Genomic DNA, 12,187 nt, shown 5'->3' with positions numbered 1-12,187 from the left:
AGTACCCAGGTTTTTTGCCGGGCGCGGTGGCTCAAGCCTGTAATCCCAGCACTTTGGGAGGCCGAGACGGGCGGATCACGAGGTCAGGAGATCGAGACCATCCTGGCTAACACAGTGAAACCCCGTCTCTACTAAAAAAAATACAAAAACTTAGCCGGGCGAGGTGGCGGGCGCCTGTAGTCCCAGCTACTCGGGAGGCTGAGGCAGGAGAATGGCGTAAACCCGGGAGGCGGAGCTTGCAGTGAGCTGAGATCCGGCCACTGCACTCCAGCCTGGGTGACAGAGCGAGACTCCGTCTCAAAAAAAAAAAAAAAAAAAATAAAAAAAAAAAAAAAAACAGTACCCAGGTTTTCATTCAGGCAAGACCCGTCTCCCCACAGCCCATATGCCACTACAGAAGGTGGTGCCAGGCATGATCCTTGGTTTTCAGCACATCCCCTCCTCCAAGCCACCAAGTTTGGTTTAGGAATAGGCAGCACGTGGCCCAGTTTGAACTAGAGAGATGTGAGGAGATACTGCCTGGGAAGGAACTGTCTCACACTTACAAACTCCTTGGACAGCTGCTTTCTCATCCCGGGTATAAATGAGGAAGCACGTAATTCTCAGAACATTCTGGCAGCCACCCTGTGATCATCAGGCAGCCAGTCTTAGGATGAGGCAGATACCTGGGAGCCTGAGAAGAAAAGGAGAAAAAACTAGGTCTTTGGTATTATGACATTGTTGAACTTCTGGATCAAGCCCCACCTGAAGGTCACCTTATCACTGGGTTGTCAATAAATTCCTTTTATATGTTAAGTATGTTGAAATGGGGTTTGCTATTGCAGGCATACCTTGTTTCATTGCACTTTGCAGATATTGAATTTTTCACAGATTGAAGGTTTGTGACAACTCTGTGTCAAGCAAGTCTATCAGCACCATTTTTCCAACAGCATGTACTCACTTTGTGTCTCTGTGTCAGCATTTTTTAGCAATAAAATATTTTTAAATTAAGATATGTACATTTTTATACATCATACTATTGTACATTTAACAGACTACAGTATAGTGTAAACATAACTTTTATATGCACTGGGAAAACAAAAAATTCATGTGACTAGCTTTATTGTAACATTCACTTTATTGTGGTGATCTGAACCTGAACCTGCAATATATTCAGGGTATGCCTGTACTTGTAACCAAAACATCCCCAGTGATAGAACTAGTAGTAGATCCTCAATAACTATTTGTTGAATTGAACCAACTTGCAAAAACACATTAATTATACATTGTCCTTCAAGTGATCCAACGCCTTGGTCCCATTAAACCGCCATTCATTAAGAGTGATTGGCTGATGCAGGTTCTTTCCAGAATCCCGATTGTGGGGAGGCCGAGACGGGCGGATCACGCAGGTCAGGAGACTGGCACCCGGCCAACACAGTGGTGTCCTCACCACAAAAATGGCAAAAATAATGCGGGCGGGCGCCTGGTAGTCCCAACTATCGTGAGGCTGAGGCAGGAGAATGGCGGAACTCGAGGCGGAGCTTGCAGGAGCCAGACGCGACCACTCGCGAATTCCAGCCTGGGCGACAGAGTTTGCACTCCGCCAAAAATGCAGCAATTTCAGTGGCAGAATGGTTTATTTATTTATTTATTTATTTATTTGAGACGAAGTCTCGCTCTATCGCCCAGGCTGGAGTGCAGTGGCCGGATCTCAGCTCACTGCAATCTCCGCCTCCCGGGTTCACGCCATTCTCCTGCCTCAGCCTCCCGAGTAGCTAGGACTACAGGCGCCCGCCACCTCGCCCGGCTAGCTTTTTGTATTTTTTTTTTAGTAGAGACAGAGTTTCACTGTGTTAGCCAGGATGGTCTCGATCTCCTGACCTCGGGATCCGCCTGTCTCGGCCTCCCAAAGTGCTAGAATTACAGGCTTGAGCCGCCGCGCCCGGCCATTTATTTATTATTTTAGAGGTTTACAGTAATAGTAGGCCTCACGGGGTGTCTCAGATCACACTATGGAGGCAGCTAGACATGCTGCCTGCACGTGAGCCCAATTCTCTCTCCATTTCAATTTCCTTGTCTCTAAATCCAAGTGATAAAACCTGCACTTCCTTCTACCACCCCAGGGTCAAGAAAAAGTTAGGAAACCAAACGTATTACATTTTATAAGGTTTGTTTTCCACTGCAAGAAATGTGGATGCTATCTATATAAAGTGGGACTCCTCACATTTGGAGGGGCAATTTCTCTCCTATCTATATAAAGTGGGACTCCTCACATTTGGAGGGGCAATTTCTCTCCCGGGAAACTTGTGAGAAGAGCTCCTAGGTTGGCTTCTTACACTGATGAAACCTCTAATGAGGTGTCAAAACCACAAACAAAACTGTAACTCATTATGGCCAAAACAAACTTATTAAATGCTGATAAAATCGTTCAGATGAGCAGGTTGAATTGGATCAGAGGTTTTTGACCATATTGTGCTAACACACTGGTGAGTCACAGCCCCGTGCGCCACATGTATTATAAGTACTTGCTCACTAATAATTTGCCAAGTTTTTTATCTGCTGTAGTGAACATCTGTTGGTTTTGCCCACTCTGCTTCCATTCTCCCATTTTCTAGTAATGCCCCTCAGTCTTCCTTTGGGGAATACCCCCACAGCCCCTCTTAGTTCATGTGGGTTCAAATGAGGCTGATGCCACCTCCATCCCCACTTCCGTCCTGGAGAGAAAGGAAGAGAGAGAGGATGTAGTCCTAGGCAGTCTGCATATCCCACTGCCCTAGAAACAGTGGCTGATTGAAGGACAGGGACAGTGACTCCAAGTCAGTCCAATGAGTCTTAATCCTAGAACTTAACACTGAAACTACTGGGAGAAGAAAGCTCTCTTTTCACAGGGGTGCTAAGCTTTGAGGATACAAACAGAAGCCTGCCAACAGCCATTTATCACTCATGAAAAGACTCTGTCTGACAGTGTCGATACAAAGAAAAGCAGAACCTAGAGATGAATAAATAGTCTAAGTTCTGACAAAACCATTTGATCCCCTGGATCTAGCCAGGACTAAAGCATCTACTGCTGGATATGCTTTTATTTCACAAGTCAATAAATATCAACTCTTGCTTAAGTCGGCTTGGGTCAGGGTTTTGTTCCATGTAAGAATCCTGAGATTGCATTTTTGAAAAATAAATTAGAGGGAAATCAAGGTTACTCTTATAATAACCTCTTTCACTAGCATTCTGGTATGCTTTCTTGAGTGAGTGAGAGAGTGGGGTGGAGAAGGGGCCAATGCCAGCAATGGCATTTTGCTTACAGTTTAGGTGCCTCTTAAAGTGAGAGACCAAAAATCTGAGCCACCAAAGTAATGTCTCCTGCTCCTGCCCACGCTTCATCTGTGCATCTTCACAAGATAGAATACTGAAACCTCTTTACTATTATTTCTGAAGTTCCTTCCAGCTCTACGACTTCCAGAGTGTCTAAATGACTTTTATCATCACAGTGCGTTTCTGTCTATGGCTTTTTGTATTTCTTTAGGCATTCGCTGCCCAACCCACAGCAGCATTTGCACTTACACAACCCTAAGCAGTCAACAGCCCTTATAATACCACTTCACAGATGGAGAAACTGAACCTGAGAATGGTGAAGTGACTTGCTCAGCCACAGAGCACGGGAAACTCAAGTTTGCTTCCTAACCAGCTCTCTTTCTTCCTCCTGCAAGGGCAAAATGAGATCATAAATAGGAAAGCACTTTGAAAAGAAAGAATCTCTATTGATGCCAGATGTATTATTATAAAGCCAAACCGAAGTATAGGGTGACCTTGTTATCACCCCCAGAGGTGGAGACGCTTACAGATCTGGCCGGCTGAATCTCCGGGTACCCTGGGGAGAGTATCTAGGGCTTTCTCCAGCAGGGTTAAAGTTTGCATGTTCCTGACATCACTTTCTCCAGAGGGGACCCATCAGAAAGAAAAGAGTGACATCCCCTAATTCCTTAAAGACATCATCCCCTCAGTTTTGCACAACTCAGGCCAATCCACACGTCAAAGGGTAATAGTGTTGATGTCAGGATTCAAAATTTATAGACAGTGTGGACATATGTGATGGTTTGTTTGGGGAAATGGATTTGTCATGTGCAGGATATATGGCACCAGATAAAACATCCTGACAATATTACACGATTGGGGAGGAGGGGGTGCGCAAGGATATTATTTTGAAAGTACACTGTTATGACATTTAAAACATTCCAGAGTGAATGCTGAGAAGATCCAGAGGTTAATGTGATGCTGGGACATGCAGCTGTGCAGGACCATAAAGAATCATCCATTTTGTATCACAAAGTACATTTTTCATCTTCTTCTCCCTCAAATCATGGAATTGGGGGCAGCGGCATTTTAAGCAAATTTGATTAAAGTACATTTAAAAGAGACTAATACACAAGTAATAATAAAGGTTCATCGTTTTGAAATTTTGAAAATAATCCAAACCAGGCGTGGTGGCTCACGCCTGTAATCCCAGCACTTTGGGAGGCCGAGGCGGGCGGATCACGAGGTCAGGAGATCGAGACCATCCTGGCTAACAAGGGTGAAACCCCCTCTCTACTAAAAATACAAAAAAAAAAAAAAAATTAAACGGGCGAGGTGGTGGGCGCCTGTAGTTCTAGCTACTGGGAGGCTGAGGCAGGAGAATGGAGTGAACCTGGGAGGCGGAGCTTGCAATGAGCCAAGATAGTGCCACTGCACTCTAGCCTGGGCGACAGAGAGAGACTCTGTCTCAAAAAAGAAAAAAGAAAAGAAAAGAAAAGAATCCAATCCAAATAATCTAAAAATGAAAATTTGTCCAAAATTGCAAGATTTTCGACCTGCAATCCCAGCGAACTATAAACGCTGTTTCTTCTCTTGCCAGCTAGCCAACATAAATGGTTGCCATCCTTTGCCAAGAGGAATCTTATATCATGAGATTTGTTTGTTTGTTTGTTTGTTTTTCTACTCATCTGAAGCCTCATAAAGTGCAACCCTAACAAAATGCAGCTTCCTTATACTTAGATGCAGTAAAGTTTTTCACAGGGCTTATTATATATAGGCTTTCACACATCTGCTATTTTAAACCTCACAATAGCGTAGATAACGCCATCCTCATTTCACAGAGGAGAAAATGGAGGCTTAAAGGATTTGAGAAGCTTGCCTGTGGTTATGTAGCGAGGAAGTTGCAGAGCCAGAAATCCATTCAGAACTTCTTTCTCCTCTCCACCACAACCACTCAAGCCAAAAGAGATGAATTTGACTGCATTTGTGCATGTAGTCCTTGTTCTCCAGGCATGTGTCAGACGCTGTGCTAGGCACTAGGTCAGTGAGGACAGGAAGATTCCAGAACCAAGGTTTCACAGGGGCAGGCAGTGCTACAAGACCTAGGGTCGGAAGTTCCAGGTCAGTTCCAGCAGGTATCAGTATCTGGAGATTTGCATGGCAGTGAGAGATGGACAGAGGTGGGGTGGGTCCCCTTCACCTGGATGGTGTGTTGAACAGCACAGAGCTAAGAGTGCTTCCCTTCTAGGTCAGGTTAACTCCACACCAGAAATTATGGAGATTCATTTTAAGGATAGAAATAGAAATGAGAAAGGTCAGTCAAGTTGGTAGGACTCTTGTGTGAACCAAGCTAAATCACCGGACTGCACAGAAAGAAAAAGAACCATGGCCCAGCCTAGGGAGTTTGGGAGTCTTAGGGAGTTTTGTTCTTGGTTTGGAGTCTGGAAGCTGGGAGTCTAATCAGCAGGTTATCTCATGGACTTTCAGATCTGGTGCTCACTGGTCCCTGGCATCCTACCATTACCATGCCTCTGCTGTTTCCTTTCTCTCTCCTTCTACTTCAGCTGCTCCTGTTGCAACTGACCAAGTCCTTTCCACCCTTCTTCCCTCCCCATAGAGCTGCTTGTTCAGCACTTCTATGACTTCATGAATTCTATTTACTGCTTTTTTTTTTTTTTTTTTTTGAGACGGAGTCTTGCTCTGTAGCCCGGGCTGGAGTGCAGTGGCCGGATCTCAGCTCACTGCAAGCTCCGCCTCCCGGGTTTGCGCCATTCTCCTGCCTCAGCCTCCGGAGTAGCTGGGACTACAGGCGCCCGCCACCTCGCCCGGCTAGTTTTTTGTATTTTTAGTAGAGACGGGGTTTCACCGTGTTAGCCAGGATGGTCTCGATCTCCTGACCTCGTGATCCGCCCGTCTTGGCCTCCCAAAGTGCTGGGATTACAGGCTTGAGCCACCGCGCCCGGCCTTATTTACTGCTTTTTTCTCTCTATGTGTCTTTTGGCTTTTGTTCTTCCTACCAACTGATTCTCTCACACTCTCTTACTAATTATTCTCTTACTCTCTTACTCCTGAGGGAGAACCGTTCACTTAAACATTATTTCCCTTTGGTGCAAAAGTCTTGCACCAGGCTACTTTTTAGACTGTGGGCCAACCTATGCACTAGCTGACCTTGGGTCAAGTACTCACTCCTGATCCAATTAGCTATGATGTTGGGGATGGGGTAGGGGTGGGGTACTATGGGACACAGCACGACCACCTACCTGTGCATAAAGAGCTTAAGGCCATTTCCTCAGCGAGGAACTGTAGGTGTAGGGTTGCCAGATAAATGCCATCTATGGGACGTACTTCTATTAGGAAATTATTCACTGTTTATCTGAAATTCAGATTTAATTGTGTATCCTGTTTTTTATCTGGCAACCAGGATACACAATTAAATCTGAATTTCAGATAAACAGTGAATAATTTCCTAATAGAAGTATGTCCCATAGATGGCATAGGACATGCAAATATTATTTGTTGCTAAGCTGAAATGTAAATTTGTTGCTAAGCTGAAATGTAAATTTAACAAGGTGTCCTGTATTCTTATTTGTTAAATCCAGCACCCCTATATAAGGGGAATTATTAGAAGAACTTGTAGATGTCCCTCGAAGGCTTGGCCAGTTCAAAAGAGAAAGGAGGTAGGAAAGCTAAGGCTGTGGATGCAGAGAAGGACATCCAAACTAGTCGCCAAAATCAAGGGACAGGAAGCAGGTATAGGAAGCCACAGACGATAAACCCAGAGATCCGGAGAAGGAATCCATGGGTGGGAGAAGTAGGCGGAAGCTGGTCCTATGTACATGCCTGATGCAGAAAACTGTTGTTCCCAGCTAGCTTGTAGGTGATCTCCATGGGCAACATGCGGGAGGGAGTCCTGGAAGACAGGCAGGCAGCAGGATTCTACTCATGGGTTCATCCAGACAAGGGATACAACCTGTGCCTATCAACTGGAAGAGGGAGATGTTAACGACATTGTCCAGTCTCCAGGACAACTTGGCTTACAAAACCATAGCACAGAGAATACAGAGCAGAAAATTTAAGCAAAACTCAATTGTTTCAATTAGGCAAAGGTAGCCACAGGCTGTAGTTCAGGAAGCAAGCAAGTCTCTGGGACATACCCCATGCCACTGGGATACTGGGCTCAAATGAGCACAACTAAATTGAGGTCCTACTTCTGCAGGCTGGAGACTCCAACCAACCATCTGCCAAGATAAGGGTGGGCTCAGGAACCAAAGAAGGGTTTGATTTGCTAGCAAGGAAATAAGGCAAGATCACAGGAGTAGTGAGGGAGACAAGGCCTAGAAAGATCCTCTCAGATAAATGTCCCTAGGGTGCCTGCATCAAACCTATGGGCAGGCAGAGAGGAGTGAAATGGTTTGGGCTTTGGTTTGGTTTTTGATCATGTTGCACCACAATCCACACTTTATATACTAGTTTAACTTTACTAGGTGGGTTGCATGCTAATTATTTCCTAATCTCTAATCTCTTTTATTTCATTTCTGTGTTGTTTAGAAATATGACTCACTACATTGATTTCATAGCCCATTAATGGGTCATACCTCACAGTTTGAAAAACATCAGCTTAGATTATATTCGACATACCTTTGGACTATTCATTTTTCTTATCACTGGCCCTTGGTAATGCCATGTTTTGAGATGTCTGTACTTCTCATACAACCCCTCCTCTGAGAACAGTTTCCCACTTCCCCTAGATGGGCTCCCCAAAGGCAGTGAGGCTCTGCACCTATGTGCCTACAACATGATGTTTCCAATCTGAGCATATCTGATTGGAGAAGAGTGGACAGCTGGCCCAAAATGGACCACCAAATGTTTTCTTCCAGAAATTTGGAATTCGGCCATTGAGTTTAATAGTTAGTTGGATGGTGGGTGGTCCTTGAGACAGGACTATACAAGATACGGTTGTACAGGTTGTGGACCACACAACTCTAGAAATTACCAGTGACATAGACTATAGGTAAAAGGTACTCCCTAGGGAGGCTTAGTGTACAACCTATACAACTGTACATGACAACCCTGCTGGAGTTGAAAGTTAATTTAGTTCCAGGGCTAAAATGACTGAATTCTATCAAGTACATATGAAACAAGGTTTAAAAAAAAAAGCTTTTATGATATTACCAGCTAGAACCTAAATTTATTTTAGGGAAAGAATTATCTTTGTATGGGAAAGTAACATGATAAGCTGCTCAGGAAATCCTTCAATAACAAACATAAGTTGGTACCAAGACATCAGAGAAGGACAAAAAACACTCCACTGGACATAAAGAAGAAATCTTCTTGGTTTTTCTCCTAAAAAGTAGAGAAAGAGTTGAGCAATCCTATATTAGGAGGAAGATGGTAGACCTGCCTGGAATGCCAATCTATCAGCAGCAGTGAAATCTCACTAGGATAATTTAAATGTCACTAAAAATGCAAAGAAAATTGGAAAATTTAGGCTAACAAAACTCAGAAAGAGAAAGGTACATTTTTAATGAACACTTTGATAAGCCACATGGGGTTGGGGTGAGTCCCCAGGGACATGATTGCATAAAAACAGACAGTTGTCTTTTTAAAAAATAATAATAATAATAACACTTCTAAAAAGGATAGGTTGAGCAAAATCTATTTATTCTCTTTTATTCTATACATTTCTTCTATTTTAGTAAGATGTGCATATTGGGGCCAGAGCTGAATTGCTCAGGATGACAGAGTAGAGGCTGAGTGTGGTCCTCCTACTTTGCTTTGTACCCCAGGCACTATTCTGCCTCCCCTCCAAGTAGCGATTTGAAAAATCATCCAATTGTTAGATTTCCCATCTACCAACTTGTTAGTCTTTCCAGAGCATCCAAGGGCTTTTGTCTGGCTCTTGGTACAAGTAAAGGAAAAAAAGACAAATAGAGGGAGAGAGAAGAATGAAAACATAGAGACAAGTTGGGGCCAGGTGAAGTGAAGGGCCAGGGATACTCACCAGTGGTGGGTGACTTAAGGGTGGTGACATGTCTGTTTCATTTGAGGTTTGCACCCCTGTAAGTGTAAGCCCTTCCTCTACTTATTCGTCACCAATTTCTCACTACAACCTCTTACACTCACAAATAATTTGTGTGAGTGAGAAGTATATATGTATGTGTGTGTAGCTCAAAAAAAAAAAAAAAAAAAAGGATAAAGGGTGGAACAGAACAGAGACCAGCCAGGTATGGTGACTTACACCTGTAATCCCAGCATTTTGAGAGGCCAAGGCAGGAGGATTGCTTGAGCCCAGGAGTTCCAAGCTGCAGTGAGCTGTAATTGTGCCACTGCACTCCAGCCCAGGCAATAAAGAAAGACGCTGTCTCTAAAAAATGAAGGAAAAAAAAAAAGAGAGAGAGTGAGAGAGACCATTTGAGCTAAAGACTTCAAAAGGGAAAGGAATCTTTATTTATTTATTTTTTTTTGAGACGGAGTCTCGCGCTGTGTCACCCAGGCTGGAGTGCAGTGGCGCAATCTCGGCTCACTGCAAGCTCCGCCTCCCAGGTTCAGGCCATTCTCCTGCCTCAGCCTCCGAGTAGCTGGGACTACAGGCGCCCGCCACCACGCCCGGCTAGTTTTTTGTATTTTTAGTAGAGACGGGGTTTCACCATGTTAGCCAGGATGGTCTCGATCTCCTGACCTCGTGATCCGCCCGCCTCGGCCTCCCAAAGTGCTGGGATTACAGGCTTGAGCCACCGCGCCCGGCCGGGGAAAGGAATCTTTAAAAACAGAAAACAGAAGCTCCATTGGGAATTCAGGAATATCTTGGGAAAGCTTTAGATACCCATATGATAAGGCGATCTTTCCAATTTCACCTAGACCTTAGGGGAAAGGGAAGCTCCAGCTAACAACTGAGTTACATGCAGAATTGCAACAAAAGCCAGTCTGCAGAGAGAGAATGTGTTAAGCACACACAGAGAAAAAGAGATCATGTTGCTTCTTATGTTAATTAAATAAACTAAGCTGTGGTAACGAGCATACAAAATCTTATAATTGCTCAAAAACAATAGGAGTTTATTTTTCACTCACCCAGTATCCAACTGAAGACAGCTCTCCCAGCTGAAGACAGCTCCCCTCCATGTGATGATTCAGAAACCCAGGCTCCTTCCGACTCCCAGCTGCACTGTTCCTTAGGGTCTTGGGCCTCATCACTATCTGTATTCAACCAGCAGGAAGGAAGTGAGAGCAAGGAGAGGACACACCGGCTTCTTGGCCTGGAAACGACCCACACCACTTCCACTCATATTCTGTTGGCTAGAACTCAATCATGTAGCCACACCTAACTGTTTGTACAGCCAGGAACGTGTGGTGTAGCTGTGTTCAGGATGAAAAGGAAATGGATTTTTAGTAAACAGTTATCAGTCTATCACAGTCCACCCTCCTGTAGGCCAACTGTCCATTTGTATCCTTCTTCCCGCATGGAGACTACACCCATGCCCTCCTCAAGAAAGAAAACTCAAAGTCCCATTCAGTCACTACATCCACCTCAAAGTCCAGGATGCTTGAGGACACAATGTCTTCTTAATCAGGTCTGGCCGGGCGCGGTGGCTCAAGCCTGTAATCCCAGCACTTTGGGAGGCCGAGGAGGGTGGATCGCGAGGTCAGGAGATCGAGACCATCCTGGCTAACATGGTGAAACCCCGTCTCTACTAAAAATACAAAAAACTAGCCGGGCATGGTAGCGGGCGCCTGTAGTCCCAGCTACTTGGGAGGCTGAGGCGGGAGAATGGCGTGAACCCGGGAGGCAGAGCTTGCAGTGAGCTGAGATCGTGCCACTGCACTCCAGCCTGGGAGACACAGCGAGACTCCGTCTCAAAAAACAAACAAACAAACAAACAAACAAAAAATCAGGTCTATATGCGGTTCCTCCTGGTCCAGCAATTGATGAACTCAAAGACCAGTTACCTGTCCCTCTAACACATGTCCACTATATTGTGGTGGACCCAAGACCTGATAACTGCAAAAAGACTCCCATTCAGGAAAAAAAAGAAAAATGAGAACACAGCACTTAGTTGATAGCATGATGGAATTCTGCTGGACCACCAGAGTAAAGACCCTCTGCCTGGCAGGGGAGATAAATTCCTTGTTTAGCCCTTAATCTGCTCTCTGGGAAGAATTTTTTGTCTATTTTTGTTTAGGGCCCCTTCCTCTACCTTGGGTATCCTTCCATGTCCATTATTATTTTTAGCCACTTCTGGAGTGCCCTCCTTGAAAACTGTACCTCCTTTATGGAGCTGTCAAAATACAAAATTACCATAAATTTAATCTAAAGGTGTTAATTGGCTTTATTTGCAATTCTAGAATCGGGCAGCACTTGAACCCATAAAACAGAGTGAGTGTTCTGATGAGCCAACAGAGGAGGTTGGTTTTATAGATAGAAAAGGGCCGAGGAAAACAGACACAGGAAACAAAATGTGGATTGGTTGTATCAAACTTACATTTCTGGTAAAGGGTAAAGATTAAAGCAAAGGGGGCTTTGTTTTTCTTTTTCTTTTCTTTTCTTTTCTTTTTTTTTTTTTTGAGACAGAGTTTTGCTCCATTGCCCAAGCTGGAGTGCTTTGGCACAATCACAGCTCACTGCAACCTCAAACTCCTGGGCACAGGCGATCCACCCACCTCAGCCTCACAAGTAGCTGGGACTACAAATGTGCATCACCATGCCTGGCTAATTTTTTATTTTTTGTAGAGACAGGGTCTCACTTTGTTGCCCAGGCTGGTGCAGAGGGGACTTTCTTACATTGGCTAAAACTGGCCTGCTTGGGGATTTAACTGTTACCCTTTCTCCCTCCTGATTTTTTGGAAGTTCACATAAACAACTTAATTTCAGTTTGGTGATGTGGAACTTTAGCATGAGTGACTCCATTTAGATTTAATCTGC

At 44.4% G+C, this 12,187-nt stretch overlaps 1 long non-coding RNA gene across 1 annotated transcript; it reads right to left on the bottom strand.

Annotated features, from left to right (window-relative positions):
- Window positions 1-348: 348 nt before the first annotated feature.
- On the bottom strand, window positions 349-11,821 carry LOC108580545. The gene is made up of 4 exons (XR_004177140.1): window positions 11,463-11,821; window positions 10,339-10,623; window positions 3,599-3,679; window positions 349-673 (listed from the first exon to the last, which is right to left on the bottom strand). It is a non-coding gene; the product is annotated as an uncharacterized LOC108580545 (long non-coding RNA).
- Window positions 11,822-12,187: the final 366 nt, after the last annotated feature.

This window comes from Papio anubis, chromosome 11, assembly GCF_008728515.1.
Source record: "Papio anubis isolate 15944 chromosome 11, Panubis1.0, whole genome shotgun sequence".
NCBI lineage: Eukaryota > Metazoa > Chordata > Mammalia > Primates > Cercopithecidae > Papio > Papio anubis.
This window is presented reverse-complemented; position numbering and strand designations above follow the sequence as displayed.